The sequence below is a fragment of the Triturus cristatus genome, chromosome 2_2, assembly GCF_964204655.1.
Source record: "Triturus cristatus chromosome 2_2, aTriCri1.1, whole genome shotgun sequence".
Taxonomy (NCBI): domain Eukaryota; kingdom Metazoa; phylum Chordata; class Amphibia; order Caudata; family Salamandridae; genus Triturus; species Triturus cristatus.
This window is the reverse complement of record NC_140582.1, coordinates 582,855,893-582,872,472: the sequence shown is the minus strand read 5'-3', so window position 1 is coordinate 582,872,472 and position 16,580 is coordinate 582,855,893.

Below are 16,580 nucleotides of genomic sequence, written 5' to 3'. Positions count from 1 at the left end.
TGACATTAAACCCGGCCACATTGTTGCCATACCCCGAGACCCAGCCTGAGGCACAGAAAGCGCATGATTGTATTCTTGTGACTGAGGAACAAACAAAGGGTCGTATTGATCTCCAGGATACGCCCTTTTCAGATGTAGATGGAGAGTTGTGGGTAGATGGATCATGCCTGAAGCTACCAGATGGTACGACTTCAGCAGCATATGCAATTACTACGTTACAGACGATAGTGGAGACAGCACGCATACCACAGAAATCAGCTCAAGCAGCGGAACTGATAGCGTTAACACGAGGGTGTGAGCTCAGTACAGGATTGTGTGTGAATGTTTACACAGACAGCCGCTATGCCTTCGGAGTAGCGCACGATTTCGGCCTACTCTGGAAGGAGAGAGGGTTTCTAACGTCACATGGGGTACAGATAATGCATGGGGAGTTAGTTCACAACCTTTTAACTGCATTGACATACCCAAAGAAAATCGCCATTGTTAAGTGTAGCGCCCATAGGAAAGTGGTTGATAAGGTTGGAGAAGGGAATGCGTTAGCGGATCGAGTAGCACGGGAGACTGCGATGCAGCCCGGCACTACTGCCATGTATGTAGTGAAGTCACAGGTGGAGAGATGGCATGATGCGAAGGAGCAAGTGCGAGAAATACAAAAGACCGCTTCTGACAAAGAGCGGGAACAATGGGCTAGCGAAGGAGAACTGGATGACGAGGGTTGCTGGAGAAATAAGCAGATGGATAGATGGAAATTACCCACGGCTTTTGTACAACCTATGGTCCAGATGGCACATGGGCTAGCACATGTTGGAGCTTCCGCAATTGTGAAATTGCTTACCCAAGTCTGGGAGCATCCAGAGATTGCTAGCACAGCAAAGAGGGTGGTGCAGACCTGTATGATCTGTCTGAAGTATAACCCAGGGAAAGGTACGCGAACTCCAGCAGGAGGATTTGCGACACCCACTGCACCCTTTGAGGTTCTGCAGATGGATTACATCCAGCTTGAGCGCTGTAACAATTTGAAGTATGTTCTAGTAGTGGTTTGCGCCTTCAGCAAATGGGTTGAGGCGTACCCTGCGAAAGACAATACTGCAATGACTACAGCGAAGCTATTGCTGAAAGAGTTTTTCCCCCGATACGGCGTCTGTAGACTTCTGTGGAGTGATAATGGCCCTCACTTTGTAGCAGATGTTATAAAGTATGTCTTGAAGGGCCTAGGCATCACCCAGAAGTTCCACGCCGTGTTCCACCCTCAGTCTGCAGGACTAGTCGAGAAGTATAATGGTACACTGAAGCTTAAGATCGCCAAAATTCAAGCTTCAACATCTTTGACTTGGCCAGACGCCTTGCCACTGGCGTTATTGTCAATTAGGTCGGTGCCACACTCTCGAACCGGCCTTACACCCTATGAGATTGTATTTGGACGCCCAATTAATATTTGGGGTCCACCAAGGCCTAAGGCTATGTATGATGTACCTTGTGTGATGATGGGTGATTATCTGGCACAGTTAACGGATAACTTGGTTTCTATTCATCAACAGGTCCGAGAGGCGCTCCCTGATCGGTCTACCGGTGAAGGACATGGTCTCCGGCCTGGGGATCATGTCATGCTGAAGGTTTTCGACAGAACGAACAGCTTGGAGCCGAGATGGGTCGGACCTGAGCAAGTCCTTCTTGCAACGAGGACGGCAGTGCGAGTCTCGAACAGGAAGAATTGGATCCATTCCTTGCACTGTCGAAAGGTACCGCCCGGATTGGTGGAGTCTGCCGTGCTGACCGATCAACGAGACATCTTAGCAGCAGAGACAGGCCGTGCTGCAGAGCCAAACGACACTGAGGAGCTTTTTCCGGACCATACGACTTCTGGAGGAAGGCGATATCATCTGCGACCAAGGAAGTGAGGTTTCCAGTACCGGGACATACTGTCAGAACGGCCCTTGGGTTAGTGAAACGGAGAGCCGATGAGGCAAGGGGGGGGGATCAGCCCTGCATTAGTGTAGTGACACCCGTCTTGGCCCGCTGGTGAAGAAATCAACCGCTGCCCAAGGGGAAGAGTTCTGACAGACTTTTAGTTTCAGGAAGATATTAGGGTATTATTTCCTTTGACATGGAGAAGAAGAAAATTCTTTGTGCGTTGGGGTTCATGCTAACAGTAGCTATCGTTGGTATAACCACATGGTTTGTGGAGGAGGCAACTCCTGCCCGAAAGACACTTGTGTTGACGACTCCAGTGCCTGCGGAGCACTACTTTTACACATTGCCATACCAAGAGTTGAAGCATCGACAATCCTATTTGAATAACACTTTCATTCAGATGCTGCATCACACCCACGTTGCTACAAATGCTACGAACTGTTGGATATGTGGGATGATGCCAGCCCATCAGAAGAAAGGAGGTACGCCATTCATACCACTTCCTTTCTCTCATAATGGCTCCTGTAGAGCATGGTACACTCTGTTGTTTGCCACTCGAAAACCGACAGTGGGACGATTGCTTTTCAGACTTAATAAAGAATGCCATCAGGACAAGAATGGATATCCACAAGCGAATGGGACAATTTGGGAATGGGAAGAATACCGACCGGACAATGAATCCATTCCCTATATCTTCACGAACACCAGAGACACTATGGGAAGAGATAAATTTGTAATTCAAGTAGCACAAGCCCAAGCGGACCTGTGCGTCCAGAGTGTGGGTTTTATCCCTGTCGGTGTCAGTGATTGTATAACTGTGTTAAACATTGATGGGTTAAATAATAGCACCTTCCTAGCATCCCATAATACCTATTTTGTATGTGGAAATAAAGGTTATTACCGTTTGCCGGCTGGGTGGTCTGGGGTATGCTATGTATCATTCCTATTACCTCCTGTATTTCTAGCACCCGCGTCATATCATAAGGACTTGAAATTGCTGAATAATGTGACTGTAAATAGATATAAACGTACTCTATCTATTAATGAGGTGGATCAAACTGATACTAGCTTGCAACAGTATATTGATTTCAACTTAGGACTGTTTTTCTTTGTTGGAGCTGCTTTGAATAGTAGGAAGATCCGAAGATTAACAAGAGTGGTAGAAGCTGTGACTAATCAGACTGCTGCTGCTCTTGGGAATCTTACGGAAGAATTACAGATTACCAGAATTGTTGCATTGCAGAACCGTATGGTATTGGATGTAATGCTAGCTGATCGAGGAGGAGCCTGTAAAATTATTGGAAGTAGCTGTTGTGTGTTCATTCCTGATCATACGCCATCCGTTTATAACGCCATTAATAAGCTGCATAAAATAGCAGCTGAAATCCACACAGAAAACGGCACTTGGTCCTTTTCTGGATGGTTTTGGGCGTTGGTTACTGCCTGGGGTTGGAAGGTTCTAACTGGTCTCTGTATTATTGTAGCAATTCTGTTCCTTTTTTGTATGTGTATTCAATGTGGACCATTGTGCTGTTCCGTATGCATTTCATTTTGCATTCCAGATAAGAAAGCTATTGCTGATGGTGCCCGCCAGAAGGGTCTAGCTAAAGAGGTTAAAGGAATGATGATAATTGACATATACGATGATTATTCTTGGAAACCGGATGTCTTCAGTAAATGCTGAAAGGGTCGTCTGTTGTAAATTAAGGCAGAACGTGATTAAGCATTCACTGAAAACATTAGTGTTTCCCTTTTATCGTGTTTTCCTCATTATGTTGGCCGAAGTCCGGACTCCATTTTGTATTGACATGCTGCCATGTGTTCACCACGAGGAGAGTCCGACTTCTGTGTTAGTTGCTCTTGTAATCTGCCTAGCAACAGTTATAAATAGCTCCTTCTTGTCCGTCTGGCGCATGCCCAGACTTGACCACATCTGTTATAATTAGCTTTGCTTGACCATGTGTTTTCGCGGGCCCAAGGAATGTGTTAGCTCCGCCCATGTATTGATTTGGTATCGAGAATGACCCTAAATGGTAATGTTCTTCAACTTAGTGGTATCCACCCACTCATGAGCCCCTTCGCTGTGTATAAAAGGGGACTGTGTATGCAAGTTCTTTGTGCTACTCCTTGCAATACTGAAGAGTGTTGTGTGGATTGTAGGACCACCCTTAAGGGTTAATAAACGTTGTTTTTGTACTTTGCAGTTTCCGTGCCAACTTCCTTATAGATTTCGTTACAGAAGAGCGAACCCTTGTCTCTTGCGGGCCTAGCTGGGGCTTGTATTCATCACAGAGGCCTCCCAGCAGTGCCCAGAGACAGGAGGGGTGTGTGCCTAACACTCACAGCAGTGCCCAGAGACAGGAGGGGTGTGTGCAGAGTCCTCCCAGCAGTGCCCAGAGACAGGAGGGGTGTGTGCAGAGGCCTCCCAGCAGTGCCCAGAGTCAGGAGGGGTGTGTGCAGAGTCCTCCCAGCAGTGCCAAGGGACAGGAGGGGTGGGTGCAGAGGCCTCCCAGCAGTGCCCAGAGACAGGAGGGGTGTGTGCAGAGTCCTCCCAGCAGTGCCCAGAGACAGGAGGGGCGTGTGCAGAGTCCTCCCAGCAGTGCCCAGAGCCAGGAGGGGTGTGTGCCTATCACTCCCAGCAGTGCCCAGAGACAGGAGGGGTGTGTGCCTAACACTCACAGCAGTGCCCGGAGACAGGAGGGGTGTGTGCAGAGTCCTCCCAGCAGTGCCCAGAGACAGGAGGGGTGTGTGCAGAGGCCTCCCAGCAGTGCCCAGAGTCAGGAGGGGTGGGTGCAGAGTCCTCCCAGCAGTGCCCAGAGACAGGAGGGGTGGGTGCAGAGGCCTCCCAGCAGTGCCCAGAGACAGGAGGGGTGTGTGCCTAACACTCACAGCAGTGCCCAGAGACAGGAGGGTGTGTGTGCAGAGTCCTCCCAGCAGTGCCCAGAGACAGAAGGGGTGTGTGCAGAGGCCTCCCAGCAGTGCCCAGAGTCAGGAGGGGTGTGTGCAGAGTCCTCCCAGCAGTGCCCAGAGACAGGAGGGGTGGGTGCAGAGGCCTCCCAGCAGTGCCCAGAGCCAGGAGGGTTGTGTGCCTATCACTCCCAGCAGTGCCCAGAGACAGGAGGGGTGTGTGCCTAACACTCACAGCAGTGCCCATGAAACGCAAAGGGTGGAGTAGCCACAGATACCATGCCCACAAATTTCAGTCAGGTGCACAAAGACCCTGCAGTGCATGTACCACATGTGTGCGAGGCTGGGAGTATACGCATGCATAGCGCAGAAAAGAAAACATGTACACATGAAGTCATGTCAATAGTCCACATACACAAGTACAATGACTACCAAGAATGCCACGAATGATGCAGGTGGAGACATCGCTCAGCATGCATGTGCAAAGTAGAAGGAGTCCGTCACACACCCAGCTAATGTACACACTGCTCTGCGCTAAATATTGGGAACACCCTGCAGGGAAGATGTCAGGGTACACAGAGGAAGGAATACACCTTTGGACAATTTCACCATGCAGCAACTGCTTACATGAACACAGAAACCTAGCTAACACCGTGTGATGGCACACAGATCCCAGGGTCCCCCCTATGACCAGCACACTACTACATTTCCCACACAACCAACACATGATCACCACCCAAAATCATGCAGCAGACGCACCAACAGCAATATCAGAAAAGCAGTAGTGTTCAAAGGAAACAAAAATGGCTTTAATCAGCAAGATCAAAAATTGTATGTTCGTAGAAAGTTCAATATTTACAAAGCCCATAGGGCAGTCCAGAAGTCACAGCTGGATGGGGGACACAGTGGGATGCGTGTCCCCTAGCTTGCCTGCACAGTTACATTCCGTTGTCTTCCACAGGGGTGAGGGCATCATGTGGGGGGGAAGAAACAGGCACCGCAGGGACAGGAGGGTGAAGGGTAGGCGTCGTGGGTGCAGGGATGGAGGACTCCTTCACAGGGGGTGGGGCAGGGCCAAAGGTGGAGGCCAGGAGCTCGCTGCACACCTCAGCCAGGTCCGCCAGGGAATCCCCTGCACCCGAAGGAACCACAGGCCCCAAGGAGGGGGGGGGGGATCAGAGGGATGGGTCGCAGCGCCACTGGGGGAGGGTGTAGACAGGGGGGGGGAATCAACCACCCTGACCGAGGACTTCCTTGACCGCTTGCGTGGTGGCGTTACTGTGGGGCTCAGGGACAGAGCGGCCATGAAGGAGTCTTTGGGGGAGATGTGGCCAGGAGAGCTGAGGGGAGGGGATTTAAAGGGAGTGGATTGGGTGGAATGCGGACTCCCACTCTGGCTGCGTGTCACACGTTTGCCCCCCGACCCAGTGGGTGTGCCTACTTCACCCTGTGTGTGCGTGTCAGGAGGTGTGCGGTGGACCTTCCCTGCTGGTGTGGTGCCTGTGTGTGTTGTGGTGGGCGCATGCTGACGTCTGGGTGTACGTGGGACAGGCATGGGAGTGGGAAGTGTGGATGGGGCAGGGGTAGGGGGTGGGACGTAGCGCTGCAGGAGACCCACTGCTGCAGTCAGTGTCGAGTCTATCGACCTCAGCAAGCTGCATTGGTCAGCCTGCGATGAATGAATGCCCTCCAAGTATGCCTCCATGTTGTTGAGGACCTGGCTGTGGCCATGGAGGACATTAAGGATCGCAGCCTGACCAACCTGCAACTGCCGCTGAATGTCCACAGACTCGGCATTGGCGGCAGCAGTGGAGACAGGGGCAGGGGGTGCGGTGCCTGGCAGGAAGGAGACATGTGGTGACCGGGCACGTTGGGAAGGGACACGAGCAAGTGGGAGGCGGCTGATGGCAATGGAGGGGGCGGGGCGAGATGTAGTGCCGCTGTCAGCTGCTGGTGCAGCCGCCGCCCACTCGGAGAGATCATCCTCGGACCCGTCAGCTTCATACTCTGTTGTGCCAGTCAACAGGTCCCCGGCTTCACTCTCCTCCGCCTCAGTCCCACTTGATGTGCCAGCCCCGATGTCACCGCTGGCACTGGTGCTCGGTCCCTCTGCTCCGTCTGTGCCCATGTCTCCCTCCGTGTCCCCCGACGATGCTGTGGGCAGGGTGAAGAGACAGAAATTAATCATACACCTGTATACATATGTCACATGAGTCCAATCTACATAGGTCACAGTGCATAGCCTGAAACAAAAGAAGAGTTACATCTACAAAACAAGGTACATATGTAGGGCATGCAAGACACAGTTGTTTGACCCACCATGCCACCGAAAAACTATGGAGAGCATGACACAATAGCAAATGAGATGGAATGGAATTTTTACTGAGGAGCAAGGCCCTGGGGACAATCCAGCACTGCATCTGCACCACACAGCGTGGCAGGAAATAGGGATGAGCAGGGACCATATCCAGGAACAAGAGGCACATGCAGCATAGGTTATACTGAAAACATGCCCACCATGACTGGCCCACTGCACCTTGAGTGCATGTCCAGACAAACATCACACACTGGCCAGTCCTAGCAAGGAGATATCAGGTTGTGACATGAAGGCCATGCCCGCACCACCCACCCCCTACATGAGACCATTATTTGGAGACACAGGAAGCACTTACATCCCTTAGTCTGGGTGAAATACACATGGGATGCAACAATTCAAGGTTGCACACAAAATACCCAAGGTGCGCCTGTCCAAATATTCATGTACAAATGGGCATCATCAGATGATTCTAACAAGACACACAGGCAATGTCCACCGTGAGTATGAACAAGGAAAATCAGGTCAGTCTGTACAGTGGACACTTGTACTACATTTCACGTCAAAATACATTTTGCCAGGGGACAATGGCACAGAGCACAACCTATGCTGTAGACACAGAGATTGTCAACATATTCGGATTACACACATGATACCTAGGAAAATATGCCCCTGGGGACAGTAGTGGCCACACAACTCCATGCTCCTGAATGGGAATGACTGCAACACACGCTACCATCCCCGCACTATGCGTACCGCACACTCATGCACATCATGTCACAGGCCACCACATAGGACATGCGTGCTGTAAGGCCTCACACTTGAGAGACTAACTCCCATGCCTGGACTCAGCATTAGTGCCAACTGACATGGAACCCACAAGACCAGAACTGGACAGGGCACAGGCAAGGTCCCAAAACCTGTTACACACCACCCCCACACATGATGCTGCAGGCATTGTACACGTGGAGAAGGTGCCAGGCTACATAATCTTGTGACGGAGTGACTCCACACAGACAAGGGAACACATTGCAAGGAGGGGAAGGGAGGCAGGAGAGCACTGCAATACTGTGGGTAACAGGATCTGCACAGCACCATTAAACCCTGGCAGTGCATCCATGGAACAGTGCACCTACAAATGCTGGTGAAACACAACAAACACACATGTACCTACCCCCTTCCTGCTGCTGCATCTCCTGTAAGCGCCTGTCCAAGTCTGGAAAGACCACCGCCAGCACACGCTTGTGGATGTGGGAGAGGCGGTGGCGCCCGCGGTTCTTATGGCTCTTAGGTGAGTCCCCCAGCAGGACCCGTGCGATCCTCCGCGTCCAGCACCGGATATCCTGCCAGCGTTTCCTCACCTGGGACAGGCGCCGCTTCCGACCATCCGCACTCCTCACGGCACAGACGACGGTCAGCCAGATCTGCTCCTTGGCAGAGGCGCCTACCTGTGAGGATGAACAAGTGACACTACATCAATACACCTGCAACATGTCACAGAGACACGTATGAGAACCAATTAGCTGGTTTCAACAAGGCATAGTATACATCCAACGCATTGCACCTTTGCCATAGGGACATACTCCTCTGGGGAAGGGCAAAAGCAGTACGTGCCAGTGAAAGTACACAGGTGGAATGAGGGCAAAGACACAATCAATCATCAAGGCTCACACTGTGCATCACACCCACCCCTCCTGTCTCTGGGCACTGCTGGGAGTGATAGGCACCCACCCCTCCTGTCTCTGGGCACTGCTGGGAGGACTCTGCACCCACCCCTCCTGTCTCTGGGCACTGCTGGGAGGACTCTGCACACACCCCTCCTGTCTCTGGGCACTGCTGGGAGTGATAGGCACCCACCCCTCCTGTCTCTGGGCACTGCTGGGAGACATCAGGCATTCCCCCCCCCTGGGACCCCCCCTACAGTACATAGCATGTGTGTCACACCTGGACACAATGGCAGAAGTCACAGTCACCAAAAAAGGGACACAGTCTGTGCTAGTAGCTCTGCACTCACCTGATACCCTGGTCGCCCATACAGCAGGGGGTACTGTGGGAGGATCACATCCAGCAATGCCAGGTTCTCCTCCAGGGTGAATGGCTGTGACCTCTCCACAGACCTTGACATGGTTCCAGGGAATCACGAGCAGCAGCAGTGTGGTAGATTCGAAATAAGTGCAGGCAAGTGCTCCCTCATGGGACCTGGCTGCCTTATATCTGCCTTGCTGGCCTGTTTCATGCACAGGAGTACAGAGTGATTGGTCACTCACATTTGCATCCTATGTTTCCTCCAATCCCTTCAAACCTAGCACAGTCAGTGGGTTCTTATTGTGTTTTTTTCTTCAGCATGATGTCAACCCCACAAACACATTGCAACAAAGTAGATTCATTCCAACTGACTTCTGCTGTGCACCTTCCAGAACAAATTCAAACTTAAAACTTGGTCTCCATGACAACCAGCATGCATGTAGGCCTTAATACTTGTCCCTCATGTGTCCCCTATGTAAAATTGAGCTTCACCCACAGGTACGGTGCGTTCCGGGCCCCTAGGGCACCCCAAATGCATAGCAACGGCCCGTACACGCGTGCGTACGTTCACTATCACCATGGGTGTCCTCGCGTATGCGTACTCGTACTGGTACGGCCCGTACACACGCCTGTACGCTCACTATCACTACGAGTACGCATACGCGAGGACACCCATAGTTATAGTGAACGTACAGGCGTGTGTACGGGCCGTACCACTATGGGTGTCCTCGCGTATGCGTACTCGTAGTGACAGTGAACGTACAGGCGTGTGTATGGGCCGTACCACTATGGGTGTTCTCGCGTATGCGTACTCGTAGTGATAGTGAACGTACAGGCGTGTGTACGGGCCGTACCAGTACAAGTACGCATACGCGAGGACACCCATGGAGATAGTGCACGTACAGGCGTGTGTACGGGCCGTACCAGTACGAGTACGCATACGCGAGGACACCCATGGTGATAGTGCACGTACAGGCGTGTGTACGGGCCGTACCAGTACGAGTACGCATACGCGAGGACACCCATGGTGATAGTGCACGTACAGGCGTGTGTACGGGCCGTACCAGTACGCATACGCGAGAACACCCATAGTGGTACGGCCCGTACACACGCCTGTACGTTCACTATCACTACGAGTACGCATACGCGAGGACACCCATAGTGATAGTGAACGTACAGGCGTGTGTACGGTCCGTACCACTATGGGTGTTCTCGCGTATGCGTACTCGTAGTGATAGTGAACGTACAGGCGTGTGTACGGGCCGTACCAGTACAAGTACGCATACGCGAGGACACCCATGGTGATAGTGAACGTACAGGCGTGTGTACAGTCCGTACCACTATCGGTGTTCTCGCGTATGCGTACTTACTGACCGTACACATGCCTGCACGCTCACCATCACTATGGGTACACATACGGCAGCACTCCCATAGTGATATGGGAACGTACACAGGCCCTCTTAGCAGCAGTACGGCTGTTTTCACACATCACAGTGGTGACAGGCAGCACACAGGAAGGAATAGGGCGGACATACTTGTCCATGGATGGACATCAAGGCATTGTCTGGGCAGTACTACATGTGTGGGGCACAGGTGTGACAGGCTGTGATGTGGCACATTACTCCTGAGTCGAGAAGGCACCAGATGTATGATGAGATGTGTACAGATGTAATGTGTGACGGTGCAATGTGTGCCAGGCATGCCCTTGACTCCTTTGACATGTGTGCATGTCGTACTGCACACTTGGGATGACCGACACTGGCATGGCACGGACACCAACACACGGAAGTGTCCCCTGATGCCCGGTACAGGGGTTACCACACCTGACTTGTCACTACCCACGGTGCACAATGTGACTATGTCACGTATGTGTGGGGGTTTCCCATTAGGTTGATGTTGGAGCACCCTCAAAAGCTGCAGCTGTTGCAGCAACCAACATGTGTCTGTGTGTAGATTGACATTGCACACTGTTCCGCACACCATGCCACATGTGGTATCGGATGTGAGGTGCGTATGTATGCATGGGACACAGAGTAGCGTAACAAGGACATGTCTGCATCCTCTCTATGAAGGTGTGGTGAGTCATGACATGTGCACCTTCATGGCAAGGTGTGTGGGCTGTCCTAGTGTAATGTCATGTGACCTGTGGCTCTAGTGTTCCGCTACCAGTCTCTGCAATCGACATCCTACTTCTGCTGATGTGTGGGTGTATGTCACTCCTGTCTTGCATCTGGCTGTTCACTTGCACTGGGACACAGATAATCCCATGCCATGGCATGTGGAGGTTCTCAATCTCCGTGTGTAGCTGGGTCTTGGTAGGAGTGTCACCTGCCAGCCATACGTGTCCAGGGCATGTGGCACATACCTGACTCCGTATGTAGCATATGTGTATAGACAGATTAACATGTGCTCAGTACAAATTATTTGTTGTTGTGGTGCACTCACTCTTCCTTGTCACTTCCAAATTACTGCAGAGCGCCGCCTCTTCCCCGAGCAATTCCGGACTTGGCTGCCATGCGGGAGAATGATCGTATCCGGTGCTACCGCTTCCCCCAACGGTTGATTCTGGATTTGACGGCGAGACTGGCACCACACCTGCAACCGCTGCACAGGTATCCTACGGCACTGACACCCAAGCTGAAGGTAATGGCAGCCCTACATTTTCTAGCCACGGGTACCTTTCAAAATACCATAGCTCATGTTGGTGGCATGTCCCAGAGCATGTTCTGCCGTGTGCTGCATGATTTCTTAGAGGCCATGTTGATTCACCTGGATGACTTCATACATTTTCCTACCCCAGAAATGTTGACTGAGGTCAAGCGTGGATTCTATGCCCTGGGAGGGATGCCCCATGTCATTGGGTCCATAGATGGGACACATGTTGCTTTGGTACCACCACAGGCACAGGAGGCGTACCGGAATCGCAAGCACTACCACTCCATCAATGCCCTTGTGGTGTGTCTGTCCAACATGGTGATTTCACATGTCTGTGCTCGTTTTCCAGGATCAGCACACGATGCCTACATCATGAGGCGTAGCAGGGTGCCTGAAATGATGACGCAGCTGCGCAACGAACGAGCATGTGTTGTTGGTGGGTACAGTCTGTCTGTCCTGTATTTTGCGTAGACTTTCAGCACGACCGCTTCTCCTGTTCTAACGATGTCCATGTGCTTCCCATGTAGGGGACGCTGGCTATCCCAACATGCCATGGCTGATCACACCTCTCGGCAACCCCATCACACCGGCCCAGCTCCGCTACAACACTGCCCATGGCCGGACAAGGCGAGTGATAGAGAGGACGTTTGGCCTGCTGAAGAGCCGATTCAGGTGCCTACACAAGACCGGCGGCGCCCTCCCATATGCCCCGTCGAAGGTCTGCAAAATCTTCATGGTCTGCTGCATGGTCTGCTTCATGGTCTGCTGCGAGGACCATCCACCCGTGGAGGACGAAGGGCTTGGCAATGGGGCTAGTGATGTGGAGGATGTGGAGCCGCAAGAGGACATCCGGACTCGGCTCATATGCGACTTCTTTGCTTAGTGGTGAGTACCAGTGTCTGAGTGTGCACGCATTGGTCCCCGTGTGGCATGTGTTGTGATGTGTGTCTCCACCTGCATGTATGGCACGTGAGTCAGAGGTGTGTGTGGGTGTGTCACTGGAGTGATGGTGCCAGTGATGGTTGTATTTCCCCAGTCATAATTGTGACCTAGCATGTTGTCATCCATACATGTGTCGAGTAAATGCACATGCAAGTGTCTGTGCTTTTTGTGGCTGACTTCTTGTGTGTCTCTCTTCCCCAGGTACTTGCGCATGCCGTCTGCTGCTTGCATTGTTGTGGCACTGCTATTCCTCATGGACACGTCATCGTGTGCTGACTCAGCGTTACAGGCACGGACACGTTTGGAAGTCTCCTTAGGGTAAGGGATGCATCAGGGGTGTATTGGGTGTGGTAGTTGTTCACGATGTATGCACACTGCCCCTGTCGATGTTTGGTTCCTCTGCAGCCATGTTGCATCACCATGGTACACATGACATGCAGCTGGGTACACCTGAATAGATGGTCAGACTTGTTGACAGTCATCAGTGATGGGATAGTGGATTGTGATGATGGCATCAATGTGTGTAACACTGCCCTCGGACACATACGGTTTGCATTGGCTTGACATGCTGTGGGACTTCCACATCAGCGGATCAATGGTGTATGGCAGTCACTCCATGAGCAGCTGTGGGTGTTTAGCTAATAGCCGACACTTGTGTGCCACTTCCATGGCTATCACGCATTTGTGCTGCAGAAGGGGGGTGCCAGTGTTGGACCCACATGTTACTCCACATGAAGTGTTCATGTGTACTTCAAGTTGCCTCTGCAATCCTGAAAACATGACTAATAAAGGTGTCCCTATGCCTCCAAGGTGCCTCTTCTCAGTCAATGCTGGTGTGTTGCCACGGTGCATCAAGCATGTCTGGCATGGTTTTCCCTGATAGTGGCTATGTGTCTATGTGTCGAGTAGCAAGATGCAAGCTGTGTGTGTGGGATGAGACTGTGTATTGTGCATGATGTCCATGACTGTGTGGGTATTGTGACATGTGCCATCCCCATGCATCCAACGTTGGCCAGGCCCCCATTATCTGCATCCACCGGACTCAAGCTTGCAGGACATGGTTCTGCAACCTGTCTACACATACCTGGGTGCCCCCCAGGACACTGGACATGATCCCTGACCTCTGCGCATGACTGTTGCTGTACTCAATATGTCTGTCAGCACGGTTGTGCGGCCACCCCCTCAGCTGGTTGGGCCATCACGGGTGTGTATGGTGCTCCATGTCTGTCTTGCCTAATACACTGTGACCCGTGTGTCCTGTGCCAGACTCAGGCCCCAGGGTGTGGATGGTTGAAGTCAAAAGAGAACTCAGGCATGTTTAGACTTTACAAGACACATGTAAGGTAATAATGCAACCAGCAGGCATCTTCTCTTCATGGTGTGATTTTTTATTTTAGTGCGCGGGGGGGGGGTATGACATGAGGGGCTTTCCGGGTGTTTGGAATCCAAAGTTCAGTAGGGGAGTTGGTGTCCTTGCCATTTGAAATCCTCAGAGTCCATGCCACAGTCTTTGTCAACATTGGTCAGACAGTGACCAGCAAGGCCATGTGGCAGAGAATGTCTTTTGATGCTGTGCTGCTGTTGCTCCAGTGGGCCAGGTGCCAGGCCAGGTGTCCTGGGAGATGGTGCTGTAGCGCCGACCCTCACGGTCTTTTCCGTGGACGACCCGCCCTCCTGCGGGGACCCTCAGAAGCAGGCCTTGACGATGTTTGGGATGCTCCATCGGATGTTTCCTCCTCCTCCTCCTGATCCCTCCCTGTGGGTGGTGATGTTCTACGCCTTCTGGCACAGGGAGGGTTGCCCATGTTGTCGGCCATCCGACGGAGTGTATTGTGAATTCCCGTGTACACCGTCACGAGCTCAGCCTGTCCGTCCTCCATCCTCCGTTGGTGTTGCAGTAGACAGGCATGTAGCTCCGCATGTTGCTGGGCCTGCTGGGTCTTGATCCCCTCGAGGACGGACACAACCTGGGCCATGCCCGTGGTGTCCTGCCGGTATGTGTCCAGGATGTTTCGGACATGGGAATATACCGGATCCCCAGACAACTGGTCAGGCTGGCGCCTCCGCCGTCCTCTACTCCCACCACCCCTGCCCACTTGCGCCTGGCCTGCCCTTGTGGGCACATCGGGTCTCCGGGACCCCTGAGGGGTGGCATTGGCGTTGTCGCCTGCCTCCTCCTGGGTGCCCGGGACACCGTGTCCCTCCTGGCCAGCCTGGCTGCTTTGTGGTGGTGGGGCAGGGATCCTGGGTGTCTCCTGGGATGTGGCAGGAGTGGGGGTGGTGATTGGCCCCGTTGTACCTGACGCAGGTGCTGCAGGTGGTTGGACACCAGAGGGGTCAGGTTGGTCGGGGTCGTCCACAGAGTGGTGAGAGTCATCGCTGCCGGTGGGATTGGCCTCCCGCAGAGCCGGGTCCTGTGAGTCTTCCCCCCCAGTGTTGGGGGGTGAACCACGAGGTTGACCTGTGTGTGAGAGAGACAATGTTAATTTTGGTGCATGCAACATCCATGTTTCATCAGTTTCAAAGTTGGAACATTTCCTCTGGGAATTTGGATCTGTCTTGCATTCCACTCACAGTGCACTTGTGCATGGGTGTGTCCCTTGGGCACAGCTTTGGCGCCTTTAACTATGTGTGGCACAGTCTTACTTGCTGCGTCAAGTGTGACTGCAGTCAGCAGTGGAGTGGGCAGGTGTGGCGAGCTGTGCATTGGCGCCTTCCGTGTTGCACTGTACGTGGGCACATGAAGTTGTTCCACACACTTCAATGTTGCAGGTAGCTGTCGTTGTGCTCGTGCACAGGTTGTGACATGGCCCTGTGTTTTGCCATGGAGGAGAGGGGGGTGCTGGCACTGGCCACCCTTGTCTACATGCACGCAGTCCACCTGCTGACGAGCAAACATTCCCACACACCACATGGCTGATTTGCTCTCCCTGTGTCTCCCTCCCTCTGTGTCCTCCTCTCCCTCCCTCTGGGTGTCAGCCTCCTCCCTCTGTCCGTCTTCCTGTGTCTCCCTCCCTCTCTGTCCCCCTCTTCCTCCCTCTGTGTCCCCCTCTCCCTCCCTCTGTGTGTCAGCCTCCTCCCTCTGTCCGTCTTCCTGTGTCTCCCTCCCTCTCTGTCCCCCTCTCCCTCCCTCTGTGTGTCAGCCTCCTCCCTCTGTCCGTCTCCCTGTGTCTCTCTCCCTCTCTGTCCCCCTCTCCCTCCCTCTCTGTCCCCCTCTCTCTCCCTCTGTGTGTCACCCTCTGTCACCTCAGCCCAGCTTCCTGGGCACACACTGTTAGCAGATCTTTGAATGGCCCTTGGCTTGTGGATGTGAGTTTGTTTCTGATCTCCAGGCACCCATTGGGTGTAGTGTGTGTCTCTGCGCTGCTGCTGTGGTGGAGTGTGCTGCCACTCTTTCACAGTGTTGGCTGTTCATTAGCTGCTGTCATGTGCAAAACAGTGCCTTCACCCCCATGTGTTAATGCAAGGCGTCCGCCATTTGCTGGCGAGTCTTTCCTGTGTGGGGACACACTGTTTGTCTGGCTGTGACCTAGGCCATATGGGCAGAGGGCATTGTTGTCTGCTTCTGAGTTGCACTATGTGATTTTTTGGGCCCACCCTCCCGCCATCCGGGTTACCGTGTCATGTGTTGGTGTCTTGTGTGGCCTGTGACTTGACATTGTCCAGCTGGGTGCATGGGGCATGGTGGCGCCAGTGGCATGTGCGTGTTCATGGAGTGTGGTTGAGTCATGCGATAGCTTGGGGTGGTTGCGTGCCTGTTTGTGAGTTTGGTTGTGGATGACGTTCCCCCCATGTGAGGTGCGTTGTTTGTGTACTCACCCGGGTC